We start from the raw sequence: 20682 nt of genomic DNA on the forward strand, positions 1-20682 counted from the left end.
TGGAAATTTTCTTTCCATTCTGAAACATCTTTCCTCTTTCTCCCTATGCAGACAGTTGAAAATGCATGTTTGTTTTCAGGAGGAGGTTGGGTTTTGTTGTTTTGCCTTAGTGACTGAAGGCATATGCAGATCTCACAAGGCAAGCCCTGTGTGGAGCAGCACCTTTAACTTAACAAAACAATACTGATAAAAATGATGATTTTTAGGGGTCTGAGTTATGAACCAAGGTCTATTTAATGGATGCTCTTGGATGAGCCATACTATATAAACCAACAATTTAGGCTTAAAATAAGGTTTGGAAGCCAGACTGATGTCACTTAAAATCTTATGTTGCATTCAAAAAGAATAAAGGAAAACATAAATAAAATAAGTAGAGTGGGATTCTGATTCACAGAGCCGTTCTTTCCTATCAATATTAGACTAAGAACTTCAGAGCTTGAAAGAAATCCTCCTTTCTACAAAGCCCCCAACAGAAACAGGTCAGCCAGGGAAATACAAGGGCTGCAGTGGGTGAACAACTCATGTTAAACATGTATCTCATCTGGACCATGATGAAGACTTGTATGAACAGTTATGTACAGAGAGCTTCAATGTTAACAGAGCAAGAAGTAAAAATGCAACTTTTCCATCCTGAAGCCCTTAACTTTGAACCCTTAGCACCATGAAAACAATGGAACATTCTCCCGTACACAGTCCCCCTGGGGGATGAACTCAATGTTGCTGAGCAGGAGGGTACTTTTAGAAATGAAATGTTGTCCCTGAAGAGATTTGTGTTGACTACATGGCTTACTCACCCAGTCAGAAAAGAAAGGATGTCTCTGGTTTAAACCCATGGTAGCAAACTTACAGAATCAATTAAAGATGAAAAATATGATCAAGGGGAATTGTAAGAGGAGAAAATAGAAAGAATTCAAGATATTTTCATTGCATTCCTATACCACCAGACACAGCTGACTTCTGTCCTGAAATTCTAAAGCTGAGAATATCTTTGTCCTTCTGATACTAATTTTAAATAAATCTTTGAAAACTGAGAACATTTCAGAAAACTGAAGTGTGCTGATGTTCTGCCAATATTTCAGAAAAGTGCTACACTGTGTTCAGACAAACAAAATACTTGATCTAAATTAGGTCTTGGATAAAATAATAGTGAAATTGATACAGGTATCAAATGATGGTTAAAAATACAAAGCTATAAATTCTGATAGCATGATTCTGAATGCATGGAATGTTATTGTTAAACAGAAGTTACATACATCTTTGATACAGTTTCTAATGACCAAAGAAAAAGATTTTCATGATGGAGTGTATTTAGATTTTGTAAAGTAATTTGCTGAGTCTGGCAAGGTATTTGAAGTTAGCAGTGCAAGAATGAATGTATTTTAAATAGATTCAAGACTGTGTGTGAGATGAATCTCATAAGACTCATTGAAAAAGTAATCACCCCTGGAGAATTATTATCGAATTAATAATTTAAGAAGGCACTCTGCACTGAGCCATTGTTTGCCACTGCCATTGCCACTGGCTGGCAATCTTCAGTGTATCCATAACATGCAGGAGAAAATATAAAATGGATAAAATCTGCCAGTGGATCAAAACTGGTGGTCTTGTGCAAAAATGAGAACATGGCATTTGGAGAACACACAGCAGGCTTACAGCTAATGATTAACTTGCAACATGAAACTGGAACACAGCTGGGGAGACCTAGAAGTGTAGCACAGCGATTTTACTTTGAACTTGTCGGATACTGAAGTTCAACGCTGCTGTCAACCAGAAAAAGATGAAAAAATGAGAGATCGCAGGTAAGAAAGAATACCAGAAACAATTGAAGAGATAGAGAAATTATTTATATAGCATCATTTAAACTACTTCAGCTGTTTAGATTATCAAAAAGATGGGTCTTGGTTGCATAATTGGAATACCTTCATGTCTGGGGCAAAGCAAATATTGCCTTTGTATTTAATCCATACAAGAAAAGGTAACAAGACTCTGTAGTCATATGTTTTTATCAGTGCTCAAGGAAAACTACCAAGGGAAGTGGTGAGTTCTTCATCTCATGCAGTCACAGGGTGCCTTTGAGAATGAATGAAATGGCAAGAATGGAGAAAAAGGAGCTTCTCCAGAACACAGCCATGGGGCCTGAATGCCTTTAAATCCAACCTAACCCTGTGTTGACAGGAAAGGTGCTTGGCCATATTGCTTCACTCAGATCCTTTCTAGGAGGCAGTTAGTGAACCCTGGAAAAACCTTAAACAATGATCTCAAAGTTGTCCTTAATTTTTCTGTAAATTATAGTAAAAGTGGTAGATTAGTAACAAAGTTTCAAGCAAGAAACCTTTAATCTGTTCCCCCATCCTTGGCTCTCTAGCTGTTGGTTTTCATTAGGAAAATGCTTATATTTGAGAAGACAAGGATCTAGGTGCTGGTGGCCTCCATCACCAACACTTAACTCCATGTCTGCAGAGTAATCCAGCACAGTGGATAAGACAGCTAATGGAACTGTGAGCTATCTGCCTCTAATCTTTTTGTCATCTGGAAGGAGTTACAGGGCCAACAGCATCTTCTGCAACTCTGCATGAGACCAGAAAAAGCTCTAGATGGTCCTTTCCTTCCTCCCCTTCAACATTGCCATCTTGACTGGTGTGTCTAAAAATGTTGATTTAGGTGCAGAGGTGATTATTTCTTAAAGTGACTGAGTTGTGGGAATGAGTTAGGAGCTCAGAAACATAGCAAAATTTTGCTTGAATTGAGTGCTAGCTGGTGTTTCAAACTCAGGAGGTGCCCTTGGGATGGGTATTTTGCAGCTGGCAGTCAATTGCCTCATAACTCCCCTCATTTTATTCTTAAAAAGAAATCAAGCAATAGAGTATTTATTGAGTGTTGTGTAACTGATGAATAAATGCCATTATTTTCTTTTAAACAGAGAAGCAGTTGTCAAAGTTGTGTCTGACAGCCAATTTAGACTTACGGGGAAATTGTAGGTCTGGGGTTTTCACCTGGACAGGCAAAGTTAATTGGATTTGGGAGATGAATGGTAACAGAAGTCCATTCTCATCACTAAGGTCATGGTCACATGGAGGGGTGATTTCATAAGAGAGGGATTCAGAACCCAGAGGAAGCTAGAAAAGATGTGTGTTTGGAATGTTTCAAGCCCTTTAGAGGAGGTTGTGCACAGATTTGAAGGTGAGCATGCTGAGAGCCTGGGAGCCTGGAGACTGGCTGTGCAGCCCTGGGTCTGGGGTAGTTTTGTCTTGGTGCAAAGCATCTTTTAATATTCAAGTGTGTGTTTTGGAGTTGCTGTGCAACATATCCCTCTGGTGTTGAGGAAATGCAAACTTAAATTTGGTGTTGCAATCTATGATGTCATGGGAACATTTTATGGTGAGATGCATATGTGCTTTGTGGTCCTCTTTAGAGCAGAGCCACCATAGGAGGATGGTAAGTTTTTGAATAGTTCTCATGCTGGGATTTAGCTGGGTTACTCTGTTCATGGAGTCTGCTCCTTTTTCTTTTCTAGCACCCGTGACTCACTAATGCCATCTGCTTTATTCTTTTATTTGGGGTGCCTGAAAAGTAAATTTTACTTTTACATCTTTCTTGACAATGGAAAAGGATCAGAGTTTTAAAAGCCACTTTAAACATATTTTCTTGAAGTGCTGTTATTAAAAATAGAATCTTAGTGTTAGCTGCTGCTTTCCCCCCAGTTATAACAATTTACAGGCTCTTCATGGCTGTTGGTCTCTGTGCAGCTTGCCTATAGAGGCATTTTCGGTCTGAACTGGGGATAAACACTGAGAACCAGACTGTATTTGCCACCTCCTGATGGCAGGGTTATTTTAAGAAACTGTTAAATACCAGGTACATGCTGCTGGTTTTAGCTGTTTCTGTGAAAAATGAAGCTCGTCCTTGAGGAATTTGTTCTGTTACTCAGACTTGTGTTAGTGAAGACATGATTCACCCTTTTTCTGGCTGAGAATCTGGTCACTCTCCACAAAATGATCTCTGAGATGTCTATCAATAACCTCAGATCTCAGCAGGGCTTCTCTTTGGTCCTGTGGATGACATAGCACAGAGAGAACGTGAGTAGTCAGCCAGAGCCCGTGCGCCAGCATCAGGGAATGCTGCACATGGCTGCACTTTTCCACGCAATAAATAAATACACTTACTGTGAAGCACAGATTATTTTATTGCCAATAAGATGCACAGACCATTTTAAGGCAGTGTGCTGTACCTACAATTCACAGGGTGATTCCTGATGAAAGAACAGGTGAAGACTGACCCTCTCTCCTGCACTCTGTGCCAAAACCCAACCGTAAACAACTACTGCACCAACTCTGCAACTATTTTGGTGTCAATACTGAGCTCTGCTCTCCATCTCCACCTGAATTTCTGCTCTCTTTTCAGTGTGGTGAGACAGTTGTCAGGAGCACTGTGTTAGTTAATATCAGTTATAGGCAAGATGAAAAGTGAGTGAGAATTGCACTATCAAAGGGGAGCAAAGTCCATGCAGCAGAGGAGGAGTTAATTTCTGCCCAGAGCAAAGGTACTGAAACTGAAGTACACAAATTCATTTACTTTTTATAATTTCATAACAAAAACTGCAGCCAGAGGTAATGCCATTTTGCCATAGATTCTCGCTGAACTATGGCTCATTAGTTACTTTATGTTGCTTGGCAAGGTCTGTTTACACATACAGAAATTCAGCTGATACAATGAGCCCCTTCTCTCCTCACAGACACCCCAGTATTCCTGCCTATCTGACCATGCCCTGTGGGTTTGCCATCTGTGTGCTGTAGACAGAGCTGAGCACATATGCTTATTTGAGGAGGAAAAAAACCCTGTTGAGATGCATTCCAGCTACACTGGAGTCATATGGGCTATTTCAGGCCAGGCCTGAAAATAATTCACCATGATTCACATTACCTTTTCTATGTTTTTATGAGACCAGAGATCAGAATCATGGAACTCGGGTCCAGGATTGTTTGAAATGTCACATTGGAAGAGAATGGCTGCAATCTCTTTTTGTCCGAGCCGTGGCTCTTTCAAACCTTCTACTTTTTGGCACAGACTAAAATGACCTTCCCAAAACTTCTCCCTAAATGCATCATTCCCGAGGTCCTTTGCTGATACCATGTGCATATTGCACCCTTGTGCTGGACAGCAGGTGATGGGAGACAGTGGGAGAGCACTTGATCATGAGCATGGAGCCTTGGAACCCTGCCTGGATGCTCTGAAGGGCCAGCAGCAGACCAGGGGTGGCTGACAGTCAGATTGGGGCTGCTCGTGAGCAGATTGGTATTTCCACTCCGACAGGGACCAAGGGTGCCCTGGGATGAGGACTGCACCCCTCTGTTTGCTCTGCTGTGTGATGACCTCCTGAGGTCCCAGTGACCCTTCCTTAGCTGATCTAAAAATAATTCAGCACTGATAATATTTACATATTGTGTGTTACATGTTTGTTCACCTTATTCATGCAATCAAATCTTTATTAATGATGATGATAGGGTCTAGCCATGATATTTCACAACACATTCTGAGTATCTACAGTGAATTGGTGCATTTATGGTAACAATATAAGCAGGCAGATAAATACAAATACCCAAGCAGAGGTTTTCCAATCTTTTATGGCTTTCAGTAAACTTTGGATTTGGTTTAAGGAGACTTACTTATGATCCCCAAATGGTTTTCCACTATTATTGCCTTTAGACTTGATAATTTTCCCTTTATTATGAGAACAAATGGTTGAGACAAAAGCCATCCCAAGATTTGATCTCACCCAAGCCAGCAGTTGGTATTATTTCCAGTGTATAGTTCAAAGTGCACAAATCACCAGTTTAAAACTATAGCTTAAAACTCCATTCCAGGCACACTAAATATTATGTTCACTTCACTCAAGATATATTTCCTCAGCAGCACGGGAATATAGTCTTGACTTGGTCTCCTATTTCCTTGAAATTCTTTGTTAAGTCATTCCACAGTGAATTTTGTAGGCAAGGAGCCAAGTAAGTAAGTGAATGAATTGCTAGCAAACTTTTGACTGCACTGAATGGTAAATGATCTCAATTTTTTTCCCATTTTTAGAACTTTACATGATTTTTATGCAAAATGGAAGGATTGTTTAGAATGTCTCATCTTCACCTGTGCTCTCTGTACAGACACATACACACAAAGTCATTTCCAGGATTTCAAGTCAAGGTTTCAATGAAACTTCAGGGAAGCACAGCTTTTCATGTTAGGAAAAAACAATTTCATGTGCTACTGGGCTAATATTTAAAACATGCAAATTCTAATCACAAACTGACAGGTTTTTTTTTTTCCACCTGAAACATTGAGGATCCCCAGCTGGCTTCCTCAGATTTCAAGGATGCTGAAAATGCAGCTGTAGTTAAGACACACTAGACTCTCCTCAGCAAAAAAGTCTTGCTCTCTTGGCACCAGAACACCCATCTCCCTCTCACCTTGCAGGCATTTGAAACACTATAGATTTGCCTTCTCACCTCGACTAAAATAACAAATTGGAAACCAAGCTGGAACAATAAATTTTTCCCCTTTTCCCCACAGAAAGTTTCTGCACACACAGGAATGAAGCAAAGGCGTGAAGTAAAAGAAAGCAATTGGGAAATTAATTAATTGACATCCTGAGGTAAACAACAAAGCTTTAAGAGAAACCCAATCAGCCCATTTCACAGGAATGAATAACATGACCAAACTCAACTTAAACCCCAACAATAACAGCAGCATCTTTCACAGATTCTAGTCAAGCTAAGTTCAAGCCAGCAAAATACTTTCCAGTTTATAAAAGTTTTAAAAACTGCCAGGGGATATGTCCTGGCCTTCACAGCAATGGAGCAAGAATGAGCTCCAGCAAACCACATGGAAAAAGCATAAGGGGAGCAGATTTTCCAGGCGTTAATTCAGTGCAAAAGGGGGTCTCCCTTCCAAGGTTACAGAGCACTGGTGTGTTAGTGGTCTCCTTCCTCACACCACTGAGCCCTGCTGGATGGATTGCAGGGGGTCTCTTTCCAAACACCCCTAAGTCCAAAGAAAAGGAAAGCTCTCTCTTTTCTAGTATCAATCAATTATTAGAAAGTGGATATATAGAGGGTCGCAGGTTTTGCTGGAGAGGGTTTATTTTTTTCTGGATGAGAAGGCAGGAATAGCTATAAGGACTTTGGCACATGGTCCTTATGGAAAAAAATATGATAGATTTTAATAGAGTGATAGTCCTCCTACAGAATTCAAAAGTCAATTTGTATAATTGTATAGGAGGGATGTTGGATAATATTTCTATTGCACTTTTTGGGCTTCACTCATTACATTCCAAAGGATTTTTCCATAAGTGAATTAAGAATATAGTGTACTGGATACCTCTACATTTCACCTACTGAAATACCTCTTAGTGAGCTTTACAAATACAGAGAATCTGTAAAAGTCTGCAGGTACACAGTGTGCATTCACTTTAACATGTTTCCATGATGTTGATGTGTTATTTCTTGTACAGTTTTCTTGTAGTGTATTTTCATGATCTTTTAATTTGAAATAGCCAAACAAATCAGCAAATCAGATAATAATAAATAATAATAATAATAATAATAATAATAATAATAATAATAATAATAATAATAAAATCCAATGCTTTTTCTGTTTGTTTGGGGTTTTTTTCTGTTAGAGAGAGGTGGTTAGTGTTTTTGGCTCTCTTGTGGGGACAACACAAACAACATGATCAGTTTGTGTAGATTGCAACGAGATTGCTTTTTATAAGAAATGCTATTTAAGCTATATTAGTCTGTCATATTAGTTTTCTTAGACTTCATGTTCACTCTGCACCAAGCCTTCTGCTATTTCCCTCCACCCTGCTCAAAGGGAGTGTGCAAGGCATCCAGGCTGGGACTAGAGAATATTTAACAGTTCTGTTCCCTGAAGCAGATGTTGAGCACCTGATTATATTGATGGCTCTCAAAATCATCTTGTGAGCTTTTTTTGGCAGAGATAGATGGCTAAAACCAGTGAAATTAATTATTGTGGGAAGATGTCTAGCAGTCTCCATTGCCTGTGGGAGTTGTGTTGATAACTAAATGACCTAGCTTGGATGTCCATGGTTTTGAGGTGAGCCCAACCCTAAGCAGACACAAATGCACTGGACGTGGTCACCAGTCCTAGAGGGTTCCTCAGGAGGAATTCTCTCTAGAAAATCTAAGAAAGCATTTTTTCTCATACATATTGTGCTTTTAAAGCTGAGAACTCCTTAACACATTCAGATGTGCCTCATCGCGAGAAATTACCAACATGTCTAGTTCAGACTTTCCTAGCTGACTTAACAAAGTAAATAACCAAGTTAACATTTTTATTGTCTCCCATTGTTCCTGTATTTCCTCCTTGACCTTTCAGCTGCTCAGAAATTTATAGCAAGTCCTTCTGTTTACCACTGTGTTATAGATAACACTTTTTAAACTGTAGGCTTTCAGCTGTGCAGCTTTAATCCAACAACCAGCTGCTGAGCACTACTGTGGTCAAGTGTGTTTATTTTCCAGGCCATGAACAAGCTAGAATACACTTCACAGTACAGAACCTGGGGATGTTTACATCCTAACCCTTCCTGGGTCACAGAGCCCTTCCTATATTTGTTTGCTTTGGTTTTGTAAGAGCTGGAAGAACAAAAGGCAAATTTTACGTTTCCTGCATCCTTAAATCTCCCATTTGCAAAACATAGTGAAATCTGTCAAAATAATGTCAAAAGAGATATTTTTCTGAAATATTTGTGAAATATCCAAGCTTTGGCTTATTTTTCTAGATACCTCTATCTTTCTGATGAATCATATGCACCAGGAATGTCCAGCTGCATCTTCTGCAAGGAGAATTTGGGGGGAGGGGGGTTGGGTATGTTTGTGCTGTTCCCTGAAGAGTGAGGCATTATGGCTATTGCTGTTGGCTGATCCTTCTCAGCACACAGCCACAGGTTCTGGGATGAAAGGAATCCTGGACATCTAAAACCAAAAAGACTTCTTAATATTATCAGGACACAAATCAGACTCAGCTGAAGAAATTCAGGAAGAAACCATGGGTTGGTTTTAGTTCAATGTGGGATGCAACTTTTGTTTGTTCATCTTTGGTAAAAGTACAAATAGCAGTTTGTGTTTTCCAGGAAAATAGCAAAGCTGGAAGTTCCTGCCCCTTGAAACTCTCCTGCCTTGGGCAATGTGAGTGTAGCTGGTGCAGAGGCTCTCTGTAGGGAGTGTGCCAAAGGCTGCTCAGAGACCAGCATGAGGTTCTTTCTGTGCTGCAAATTGCTGAGTAGGTTAGGGCAGTCTCAGGAGGAATATATGTTGCTCATATTTGCCTTCTTAGTTAATTTGGGATGAACATTTTAAATCTATATTTGGAGGCTGTTCTGCAACTAAAGAAAGCATTTGAAGACCTAGAAGTTGCACAGAAGTTTAGTGCCTTCTGTCAAATGCAGTAGTGTAGTGCTTCCTTTTGCTAATTGTCCAAATGCTCCACATTAAAAATATTCCCATTTTTTACTCTTTATCATTTTACATTTCTGAAATGAGCACAGTACAGATTTCTTTCATATGGCCTAATTCCATTCTAATGTCTTTGAATCCAGAGTTTACTGAACAATTATTAAAATAAAATAATTATTAAAATAAAATAAAAATTATTAAAATAATTTCTTTATTAGGAGTAGAAGAATTCAGAAGTGGAAAAGCACTTGTAAAACCTTCAAGAGAGTTTGTACAAAATAATCAGGTTTTATGTGCATATTGTTGGAGGGATATTTCCCATTGTTTCCCACTTAAAACCTCATTTTTACTGCTCAGCTTGCAAATACCACCACTGTAGTGGTGTTAATTCAATGTGAACATACAGTGGTCAGTGCTGGAGGGGCAAAATTCCATGACTGGAAAGTACAAAATTGGGTGCACAGCTTTAGTTGAGCCATCCAAATTTCTGGAGTTTGCAGGAATGGGTCGGAAAGCTTGTGAGAAGGCTATTTCAGGAATGATTTATAACATTTCATTTTCCCAGTCAAGATGGGGAAAACCCATTTGAAGGTTGGTCAGAACCCCAGGTGAGTGGGTCTTGATCAACCCCAAATAATGAACTATGTGGTACATGGTTTCTCCTTTGCAATAACCACAAGTCCCACGTTTGTATCTGGTTTTATTTCATGCAGGAAAAAGATATTGCCTGCCAAGTAGAAGAGGTCCTGAGGGACTGCTTCTGCAGTTCTGAAAAATATCCAGTGCCAGAGCTGACCTCTGCTTGCATTGCATGCATGTGTGCAAGGAAGATTTCTACTTTTCTTTTTGCTGTAGAGATAATAAGTGAAAACTGATCATTCAGCTTGCATGCCTGTCTCTGGAACTCTTGCTAGAAAGCAAGATTTCTTTCTAGTCCTGATTTTGTGGGCTTAGGGTTTGTTGCTGAAAAACCATGGGCTTGTGCCATCTCTATTCTCTCCAGAAAAGGGAAACCTGACAGATCTGTGGCTCTGTATAAGCTGTGATAAAAATAAATCCAGTGGGTCTGGGGTGAGTGCTTTTTTTCCACCAGGAAATGCTCTGTGGAAGTGGAAATAGAGCCGAACTCCTCGAGTTAGGAGTTGCATCTGAACTGGGAATTACTTATGCAGGGCAGATGGATGTGTATGTCTTATGGTGTGTACCTTGACCCTGCAGGTTTTAGGATTCATCTCATGAAGTGAAAAAGTATGTTGTAATGAGGCAAATGCAGCTGCTGCAGCTCAAGGAGAGTTGAAACAAAGTAGTGTAGAGAAATCTGTAGGACGCTGTAGGACGCTGTAGTGCTGTTACTTTGGATAACCTACATTGTTTGCTGTGCAGAGACACAGTGAACAATCTCCACTCTCAGCAGGGTCTGAAGAAACTCTCCCACTGAATCACAAGAGGCACAAACACCTCAGCCATGCAATGCCTGCAATGATGGTGTGCAACAGATTCAATTGTCCTCAAAATTCCAGCCTCACCTCCAAAAGTGGCAGGTGTCATCTGTTTTAGAATGGGGGATATAGACAGGCACGTCACCTCTACCTTACCTTGCCACTGGGACTGAAAACAAAAGGTCTTGCATTCCCAAGGCTGGACTGAGTGCTCAATCTTGCCCTGGCTGACGTTGTAACAGGAGGTTTGGGAAGCCCATATTTCATTTTCTGCAGGAGAACCACTGTCCAGATGGGAGTTCCAGCCTGCGAGAGGGTGGAGACAGCAGGCGAGCCTTGCCGTGAGCCTTGTGGGAGCACAGGCACAGCCAGACACCCCGTGCTGCTGCTGCTGCTGACAGCCCTGGCACCAAATGAGGCTGGCTGTGCTCTTCTGAGAGGAGCTGACGAGTGCAGCCTTTGTTGGCATCACACAGGGTAAACACCTTACATGCTATTTTATTTTCTTCCAGAATAGAAATGAGAAAGCAGCTATACTGGCTTCTTTGCAGCCTCTTCCAAAGTTTAAGACACGCCAGACAGAGAGTTAAGACTAAGTTGGGTCAAAGGCTGAGACCAGTTAATGAAGTTTCAGTAGAAAAGGTTTTTGATCAGGAAAGACAGTCTTTCACAAAAATTGCTCTGATATCTTTTTAGTCACTCTAACTTTGTACTGTAAATTTCCAATTAAAAACAACGCTGATCATAAAGCAAATAAATCCAGTGCATGTGCATTTTGTAATATAAAGTAATTTACAGCCTAGGAACTGTTGTCTTATCTATTTAAAAACGTGTGCAGAGGATGTTCTTAACTGCTTATTTCTGTTCATCTGTCAGCCTTTAGTTCTTTACCTATAAATGTGCCCAAACATTGTGTTCTCATGCTCACAAGTTTCGAGCACACACTTGCAGGCCTAAATTTTGAACTGCAGGCAGATTGCAACGTGAAGGTTTTGGTTTTGGATTTTTTTTTTTTAAATTAAAACTTCAACAAACAGGTGTTATAGATAATCAATATAACGTAGGCGTTTAATAAATAATTCTGTTTCTCTCAGTGAGATCTAGAAGTTGGAAGGAAAGAGATGTTCACATGATCTCTGAGATCAAATAATTTTCAGCAAGATTTTGGTGAAGGCATATTGATCCATGAGCTGCAGTTTGGGTGCAAGGTGCCCTCTGTCCCAGCAACCATGAGGGTCTGACATGTGCAAAGCCTAAATTCAAGGATGACAGTGTTACAGCACCCAGCCTTGCCTTTCCTGGTACACTCTGAGAACCCAGATCAGTCATGTAAAAGATGTGGACAGGATGTATTTGTAAATTTAGAACTCTTTTGAAGAGGAGGATTTTTAAATTATGTTTCGTTTTGTGTTTGTTTGGGGTTTTTTGTTGTTGTTTTTTAATATTCTGCAGAAAAAAAATAAAATAAAAAAATATATTTTGTGCTTCTTTCTGTCTCTGAGGCCTCTAATTTACACTTACCAAATCTCTGGATCAATGCAAGGAGTGATTTAGGCAAAAAAAAAGTCATATAAATAGAATCAGAAGACAACAGAATAGCAATGCTGAGATAATGAACTTGACAGGAAAGACAGCAGCGAGAATTATGGGATCTTGGTGCTCTCCCTGTGAACCTGACCCAATTCCTGTTGTTTTGTACCATTTAAGAACATGTTTGGGAATTGTTTATGATGGATGGAATGAAGAAGAAGGGAAGACAGAAGCGATCTCCTTTGGCTGGCCTTTCCCAGGGAGCCTGACACACTCATGACTCAGTGAAACAAACACATGGAAATCCTCAGCCCAGTCCTTTGGAGGTTGTGTAACCCACAAGTCATTCCAGTCAACTGGACACATTTACTTGCTTTATTTACTTATATTTCAGTAATATTGGAATGATTCTGTGCTATATTTTGGCATTTCTTTGAACCTATTTGTTTCTCTTTCTTACATATATATGTGCATACTAAGATTAGAATTACTTGAGCTGAAGAAATTCCTCTGAGTCCCTACCTGGCATTCCATAAGACTTGAAGGAGATCAAGGTTCCAAGTCTGTAAAGGACAGTGTGGAAAGCAAATGAGGAAGAAGGCACAGAAGGCAGCTTTTGTTGTGTAGGTTTGGGGACAGATTTTTTATTTCAGGACATGAAGGAGGAAATCACTGTCTGTGCTGGGGAAAGCAGACTGTAGACACTGCAGAAATCCTGCTAGAGCTCCACATCCAAAGCTCTCTTGCTGCATGTGGCCGTGCTGTGCCCTTGCCCTTGGGGTGAATAAAACAAATCCTGCCTCAGAAGAATAGGGAACAGTGTCAGGCAATCCACACTGATGCTAAAAGGTAGAAATGAGTTTCCTTTGCTCCTCCTGATGTCTGTAATGTTTTGCAGCCTGCTAGAGAGATCCTACTCCTCAAAATGAGTGTGGCCAGAAAAGAAGACATTACTTGTTGATGTCCAACAGTTTTATTTTCATTTTTCATTCATGCTTAACAGCAGACACAGATCTGGAATTGTCCCTAACGAGTAAATGAGAAAATAGTCTTTTAGGAAGGGTGATTAGGCTTATAGCAGGAGTAGGAGGCTGCATTATTTTTCCCTTCTTTTGCTTCTGAGACGTATCAGCCTGGGTGGGAGGAGCTCCTCTTCCTCCCGGGCCACTTTCCCCTTGGCAGCAGCCTGTGGGAGATCACACAGACTCACCACTGTGAGCAGTGTCTGTGTGCTCTCGGAGCGAGCTGGGGCTCCTGCCTAGACCCTGCAGTCCTGGCTGAGCCCCACAGGAGCAGTCCTTCCCAGGGCTTGCCTGTCTCCCCCAGAGACACTCTGTGCCTGACCGGGGTGGGAAGGCTCCAGGGTCATGGGCTATCTCTCACATGGAGCTCAGCAGAGATTCCAGCAGTGAGGCAAACAATAAAATGACTCATAATAAATAGCCATAACTTCACAAAATGAGTTTACCATTTCCCTCCTCTCCCTTACCTTCTCAATGTAATAAATGCACTCATTGTCGCTGCCTTTTGGGGTTCTTCACCGTGTTCTGGCAGCAAAGTACCCTGAGTCATAAGCAGAAACAGACTAATATTAATAGCAAATGTCTACAATTAAACTATGAATGTTACTCATTTCTAAATAGATAGACTCTCAAGATGTGCAGAAGTTGTAATTAATTCAAAATTGGTACAGATACTCTGGATTTAGCATAACTCCTGTTTTCTTCCAAGAGCATTTATGAAACTATAGTGCTGCCATTAAAAAATTTGATCTACTGCTGGTTTGAAATACTTTCAAAATCTGGCAAGAAAGAAGTTAAAATAATCCTGAATCTCACAGTGAATGTGCTTTGGCTTAAATCTTCTTTTTCACCTAAGAGATGAACCGTGGCCGGGTACATTTCATTAGATAGCAACAATACCCTACATTCTGTAAGGGACCAGTGAGGTGCTGCCTAACATTGCAAACATTTTAATTAAAACTTTTATATGCCCAAAGAATAACCATAATTAAAAAAAAGGAATATATTTTTTAAAAAATGCAATGAATGACATTTATTAGAACATTTTCCATAAGGTTAAAATCCTGCCAGAGTCAGTGGTGTGGCAAGACAAGGCATGCTTTGCCACAAATCCGCACCTCAGGTGTTGTCATGTGTTAAATTTTCCTCTGATATAGAGACAACATAAGATGATCCCTTGGCCCTACCCCATCGCTCCTGTGCCTCAACTTCACAGCTGGAGCTGTCTGCGGGATGTCCATCTGGTAGTGACCACTGACCTGCTCCCAAAAAAAGAAACTTTTTTGGGAGCAGATGGAGACCAGGGAAACCTGAGTGTTGGTGAGCTGCACCCTCAGGTGCAGGAAAAGTGGGTGTGATGGATGAGGGAGAGTGGGAGAGGAACATGAGACATTTTTGCCATTGCAGGAAACCTTCCTCATCTGTCAGCAGCTGCCAGTACTCAGTGCTGCAGGGGAAGCAAAGAAAGACGTGATGAACAAACCAGGGCAGCAGCATGCTGTGACACCACAGCCACGTGTCACTCTGGAAACCATTCCTGCCACAAGTGTCAGCCTGTTCGCACCCTGAGCCAACACAGCTGGTCGTTCCTTCAGATGGTCCAACTTTCCCCCATCCTCGTTGCTCATTGCGTCCAGGGAACTGAGATTTGTTTCTCCCACACTGTTCTTTCCCTCTTGCCTTGCCCTCTTTGTCCTTCTAGGCTCTCAGGTGTCAGGGGAGCCCTAAATGCCTGCGAGGAGCCAGCCTGCATGCTCCTCCTCCCGAGTTCTGGGCCAGAGGAGGCTGAGTTCTGACTGGGGACTGCTGATGTGTTACACAGAGCAAAAGCACAGTCCCAAATGTGGGATCCTCCTACCTCAGTCAGAAGCTTTGGCTGCTCAGCTGATTTAATTTTGTAGCTGAAAATATTATTAGTGGTAATAAATTTGTCCGCCCTTTTGGAAATCCAGCCAGTGAACCTTTACTCTCCTTTGTAATGGGATGGAAAAGAATGGGGAAGGGCTAAAGTCCTAAAAAAAATAGGGCACCAGAGAGCTGCAGAAAGTGCAAGGCACCAGTCATGTGAGAAGAATGTTCCCTGTCATCCCAAGGGGGTGATGTAAGATACACCAGTTGAAAGGATTCAAATAGAAAGAGAGACACACACACACACACACTCACACACACACTCACACTCACACACTCACACAGACACATCACACACACAATGCTGTGTTATAATTATCACCAAGCAACGAGGCAGTGGCTCCTTTGTGCACCACATCTCTGCACCAGGGAGATCAAACTCAGTCCTTACCAGGGAAACACACAGCAGATGCCTGGGTCTAAATCTCGGGCAGACTGGCAGAAAAGTGAGTTGTAAGAGGTAAGTAGCAAAAAGCCTGCAAAAAGCCTTCCTTCTGCAGTCTGACTTGTGGTGTTCCCTTCCCAGGTGACATTTGCAGAGCACCCACTGAGCTGTGGGGTTTTTTTGGGTGTAACAGTGCAGGACTAAGCATAAGGGACTTGGAGCTGCGCATTCACCAGGATTTGTATTTTCCTGGAGGAAGATGTGTGTGAACTCAAACTATTCTGGCTTTGAATTTCCTCTCCATGCTCAAGTCCCTCTGACACATTGACATTCACATTTGTGACAAGTGATCACACCTGTGAGAAAAAGTGAAGAAGATTCTCCAGAGGGATAGTTTTACTATGGCAATAGGAAAATATTTAAATTCACAACTAGTCTAGAAATTGTAATTATGCCACGCAACTTTACAGGCAGGAGTAAATCTGCGCTTCAGAAGCAGACCCTGTCTTCATAGCAGTGGTGGCATTCATAAAATGAGGTTGTTGCTTCTCTGCATGGCAGGAGGACACAGGCTGTCCTGCCCCTCCCTGGGCATGCAAGACCACGGGCTACTTGTGGGAGCTTCCTGCAGGACCACTGAGCCTGCTGGGCAGCAGCGCTGCCAGACCCCTCTGCTCTCAGCAAAGGAACAGCCTCCTCCCCTTCTGCACTGCTCCTCATCTCTCCTTCCCAGGGCAGGTCCTGGGTCCAGGCCATGCACTGGCAGCTGGGAGGGAAGAGGAACACGGATGAGCCCTGCAGGTGAGCTGTCAAAGCAGCCACAGCAACGCTTGCCCACACATCTTTGAAGGGGGTGATCTTCTTCATCATACACATGGCTGCTGCTTTCAGCCCTATTTTCTTGTTGGGTCTGGGCTTCGGTGCTTGCTTTTTTTTTTTTTCCCCTGAAAGGAAAAAAGAGAAGTGTGAGTTTGCAAGATGTGTGTAATACCTGGCATGTGGAGGGTGAAAATGGTTTGTTTCTGATGAAACGTCTTTTGTTTGGCGAATTGCAGATTACCATGCCATTGTGCTGATGCAAACTCTATCTTTCCAGTATAACGTGCCTGGATAGTTTTGCCCATATCTGTTGAAAGGAAACATTTTATTCCCAAGAATTGTTTTCTATTTTTCATATTGCAAGAGGAATTTTTGCTGGACTAGTTGTTTTTACTTTGCTGAGGGTCAAACTTCTGCATTGCATAGAGATGGGATGGGTTAAGGATCTGCTGCTGTCAGTGGATGCCTTTGGAAGCTGGGATCAGAGCACCAGTTAGTCAGACATACAGTGTCTCAGTGAAGAAGTTATCAGTGCCTCTGATTATTAGATAACTTGGTGAGCTGATGTTTTTTCTTTTAATAGCAGCTGTATTGTGATGTTCTGCTTTCCAAACTGGGGAATGTTAAAAATGGGTATAAGAAAATGGAGATTGCAGGATTTCTTTTGGAGAGCAATCTCCTTTCTTTGATTAACAAATACCAAACAAACCAATGACATTTCTAATGAAATGTGAAAGTTGCCTAATTGAACTACATCCCAAATCCATTGACCCTCCACATATTTTCAGCTCATGGGCAGCACCAAGTTCTCCAGAGAGGGCATAAATAGCTTTGGGGAAGACAAGTGTCATAGCCAGCAGTTAAAAGCTGGCTAAGACCTAAACCACATTTTAATTTTTGCCTTTTATCTGTCCGAGTAACTTGAATTAATTCTTCAGATTAATGTTTGATTGTTGATCAGGCAAAATAAAAACTGTGGTAACTTTTTCCATCACCATATGGTGGTTCTTGGACAGAAAGAGAGCATTCCTGCTCCAAGGATGTTAGGATGAATTCCCCCTTACTTCCTTGATAGTAGGAACCCAAGGTGAGGCTTCAGTAGGTAGTAATTTTTGCTTTAAAACAAATTTTTTGCATTGAGGATGCATTCTCATCATGGGGTTTTAAACATGAACATACTGTTGTGCTGACCAAACTCTGAGGCATGTGTGCTAATAAGTTGTTCTTCTCTGAAGGACAAAGTGCTCCCTTCCTTACCCAACAAAGAAAATGATGGCTCTTTCTTGTGTAAGGAGACAAGACAGCTATTGTCATATCTAAAGCTGGAATAATAATTACTTGTTGCAGTAGGAATGTCAAAGATCTTGCCTGGTTATGTCCATTTGGCATAGAACACCTTTGTTTATGCCAGGCTCAGAGAGATGACTGAACTCGTGTCTTTTGATTGAACACTTTGCACACCAGAGTTTTCCTGGGACACTATAAATCATCCAGAAAATAGTAATGTGATGCTAAGATAAAAATCATCCTGTAATAAAACTACTGTCTGTCTCAAATTTTCTTTTCAATGTAGTTGATAAAATTCTAGCACTGATACTGCTTTGGTCAGACAATGTTCTCAGACTTTGAGGGATTTGACTCCTTGTGTGACAGGTGATCATAGCAAAAAGCTTTTTACTGATATGAGATTCGCTTGATAAAATCAACTTTGTGATCAGATTTTCTTTTTTATTTAATTTTAAACTGCTATTTTTATTCTTGGTGCTTAACTGGTTCTGGGAATCTTTGAATCCAACTAAGTTACTCACCTAAGAGAGCTAAGTTACTCTTCAGCTGTAGATTTTAACGCTTGATGGTTTCTAACTTTGTTTGTGGGCAGTTTGTGGTGAATAAAGGTCTGAATACCATCCTCTTGCAGTTCTGCTGGCTTCTGAACTGTACTTCGATGCTCTGGAAAGATAAATCAGTGGCCAGGTCACATTTCTTCCTGATAAACAGACAAAGCCCTCAAGAAGGACATTACTTGGATACACAGAGACTAGGTGACCTCCTAGTCTAGGGGTGTTTTGGGCTGCTGGCACCACAAACATGAAATTCCCAAACTTGACCCTGACTGGTTACACACTTTATTAGTTGCTCTGTAGTAGCTGTCTGCTCCTGAGACAGTCAGGAAATCTCTTTGCAAGGCTGAAACCAGCCCAAGTGGGCTTTGGGGTAGGAGGAATGGGGGTAAGATTTAAAGAATGTGCAAAGAAAGTATCCTTTCCCCTGATGTCATTTTGTCATAAGTAGAAACAGATGTCTGGGTAAAGACCATTGATTTTAAATCTTGCAAACAGGGATTTTTCTTTGAACTTTTCAGGAAAAAGCAGAGAGCCACTGATAGTTTTTACACCAAGAAAAAATTGTTTTTTAGTTTCAGATCCCCAAAGCCACAACACATCAATACCTGGGAAGCACTGTTATTACAGACCCTTATACCAGGGTGAGGAAGCTTGTCACTTTGGCACAGAAAGAGCTCTAATATCCCTCTCCAGCTTCCTTCTTGCATTGTTTCTACAAACCAAGGAGGAACTGACCCTCCATGCAGGCCACCTCTCTGTCTTCCCCCATTGTAATGATGCTTTTTTCCTTGTGACTTGGCTCTGATCACTGCCATCTGGGGACTTGATCCTTCATGGATCAGCAAGAGATGTATGTGAACAAGCACTCTGACATTCCCTGTACTGCCATGAAGAGTCAGTCTGAATCAGACTAAGCATAAAAGGAAACTCTTGCAATCTGGGACTCCTCTCCTCTTCTGAAAATGGGCTTAAAATGGACATTTAAAAATTAGTTTTTACAACAAAGTAGCAGCTTTGTGATGCAGTCCAACCCGACCCCTGAATTTCTGGTAAAATTGCTCCACATAATGCCTTGGGGTTTGGCCAGTAGTACGTAACAGCTTACTAGTAGTTTGTGAGAAGAAGCCCTCAGAATATTTCTGAGGAAAAAAATGTACATTTGTATGGCCAAATAGGGTAAATGAATGCATCTTTTCATTGCTATAAATTGTGGACAAATGGGCTTGATATTTGGGAAGCGGTAAATATATTGCTTTGGACCGTCATTCCAGGCAGTCAGGAGAGAGGAATGTGCAGGCAGCAGGGAATCTCCACTGCTGTGTAAACCTCGCTGCCCTAGCTGTCCCAGCCTGGCCTCAGGCGTGGGTGGGGAGCGAGGTTCCGAGGCTGAGGAGTTAAATGCTAAGCTGCAACAGCAAAATCCACTGGCCATGGGTTCCATGCTGTGCTGGATGCTGTGTCAGCTGCAAAGGCATGGCAAGCCCTAGAGGTTTCATGGGAAGGTCTTTACTGCTCCATGGGAAGAGCTCCTTGGGAAAATGGGAGGGAAGCGTGGTGAGCTCGAGCATTACAAATGTCCAGTGCTCTTGAGCCTTGAATGCTTTAGGCAGCGAGGGGCAGCTACACCGACCGCGGCTCTCTGCGACAGCCACAGCCTACACAAGCTGGGCTCTTGCTCGCTGCAGACTGATGATTTCATCTCTTCTTTCTGAGTTTTGCTCATTTCCTCAGGCCTCAACTTTTTGTAGCCAGATCTCTGGAGTTTTTTTATACTATGTTAGGATTCTTTTCAAATGTCTCTATTCCCCCAAACCAAAATTGTCCAATTATCCTAGGAAGAAAGCCTCTCCAAACATGCCCATCAAGATGAAATCTATCACACAGAAGAATAAATTTCAAGTAGGATGGATGCACATACCCTTGGGTAGAATAAACTTCTATATTATTACCTTGTGTTTCAAATGATAGGGTCAGAATGCATGCCTAGCCACTAAATAATTTGGTTTCCGGAAGCTTCTCTGGATTAGGACGCAGTAATTCTAGTAGCTGTATATTATGTAATGCAAATACTGAAAAGCCAGCCCCACAGGATGGAAAGTACCCCATGAGTTTATTGTGGCTTTTCTCCCTTTCATATTTGTTTTTCCTTTTGCTACTTAGAAGTACATGAAGTTCCTTTCCTGACTGAACTGAAAACAGAGAGTGACTGTGGTATTCTTTCAGGTGTTTGGAGATATAGTTAAGGGCTGCAAGGGCCTGTTTTCTTCTTTCTCA

Source organism: Fringilla coelebs (genome assembly GCF_963513975.1).
Source record: "Fringilla coelebs genome assembly, chromosome: 3".
Lineage (NCBI taxonomy): Eukaryota > Metazoa > Chordata > Aves > Passeriformes > Fringillidae > Fringilla > Fringilla coelebs.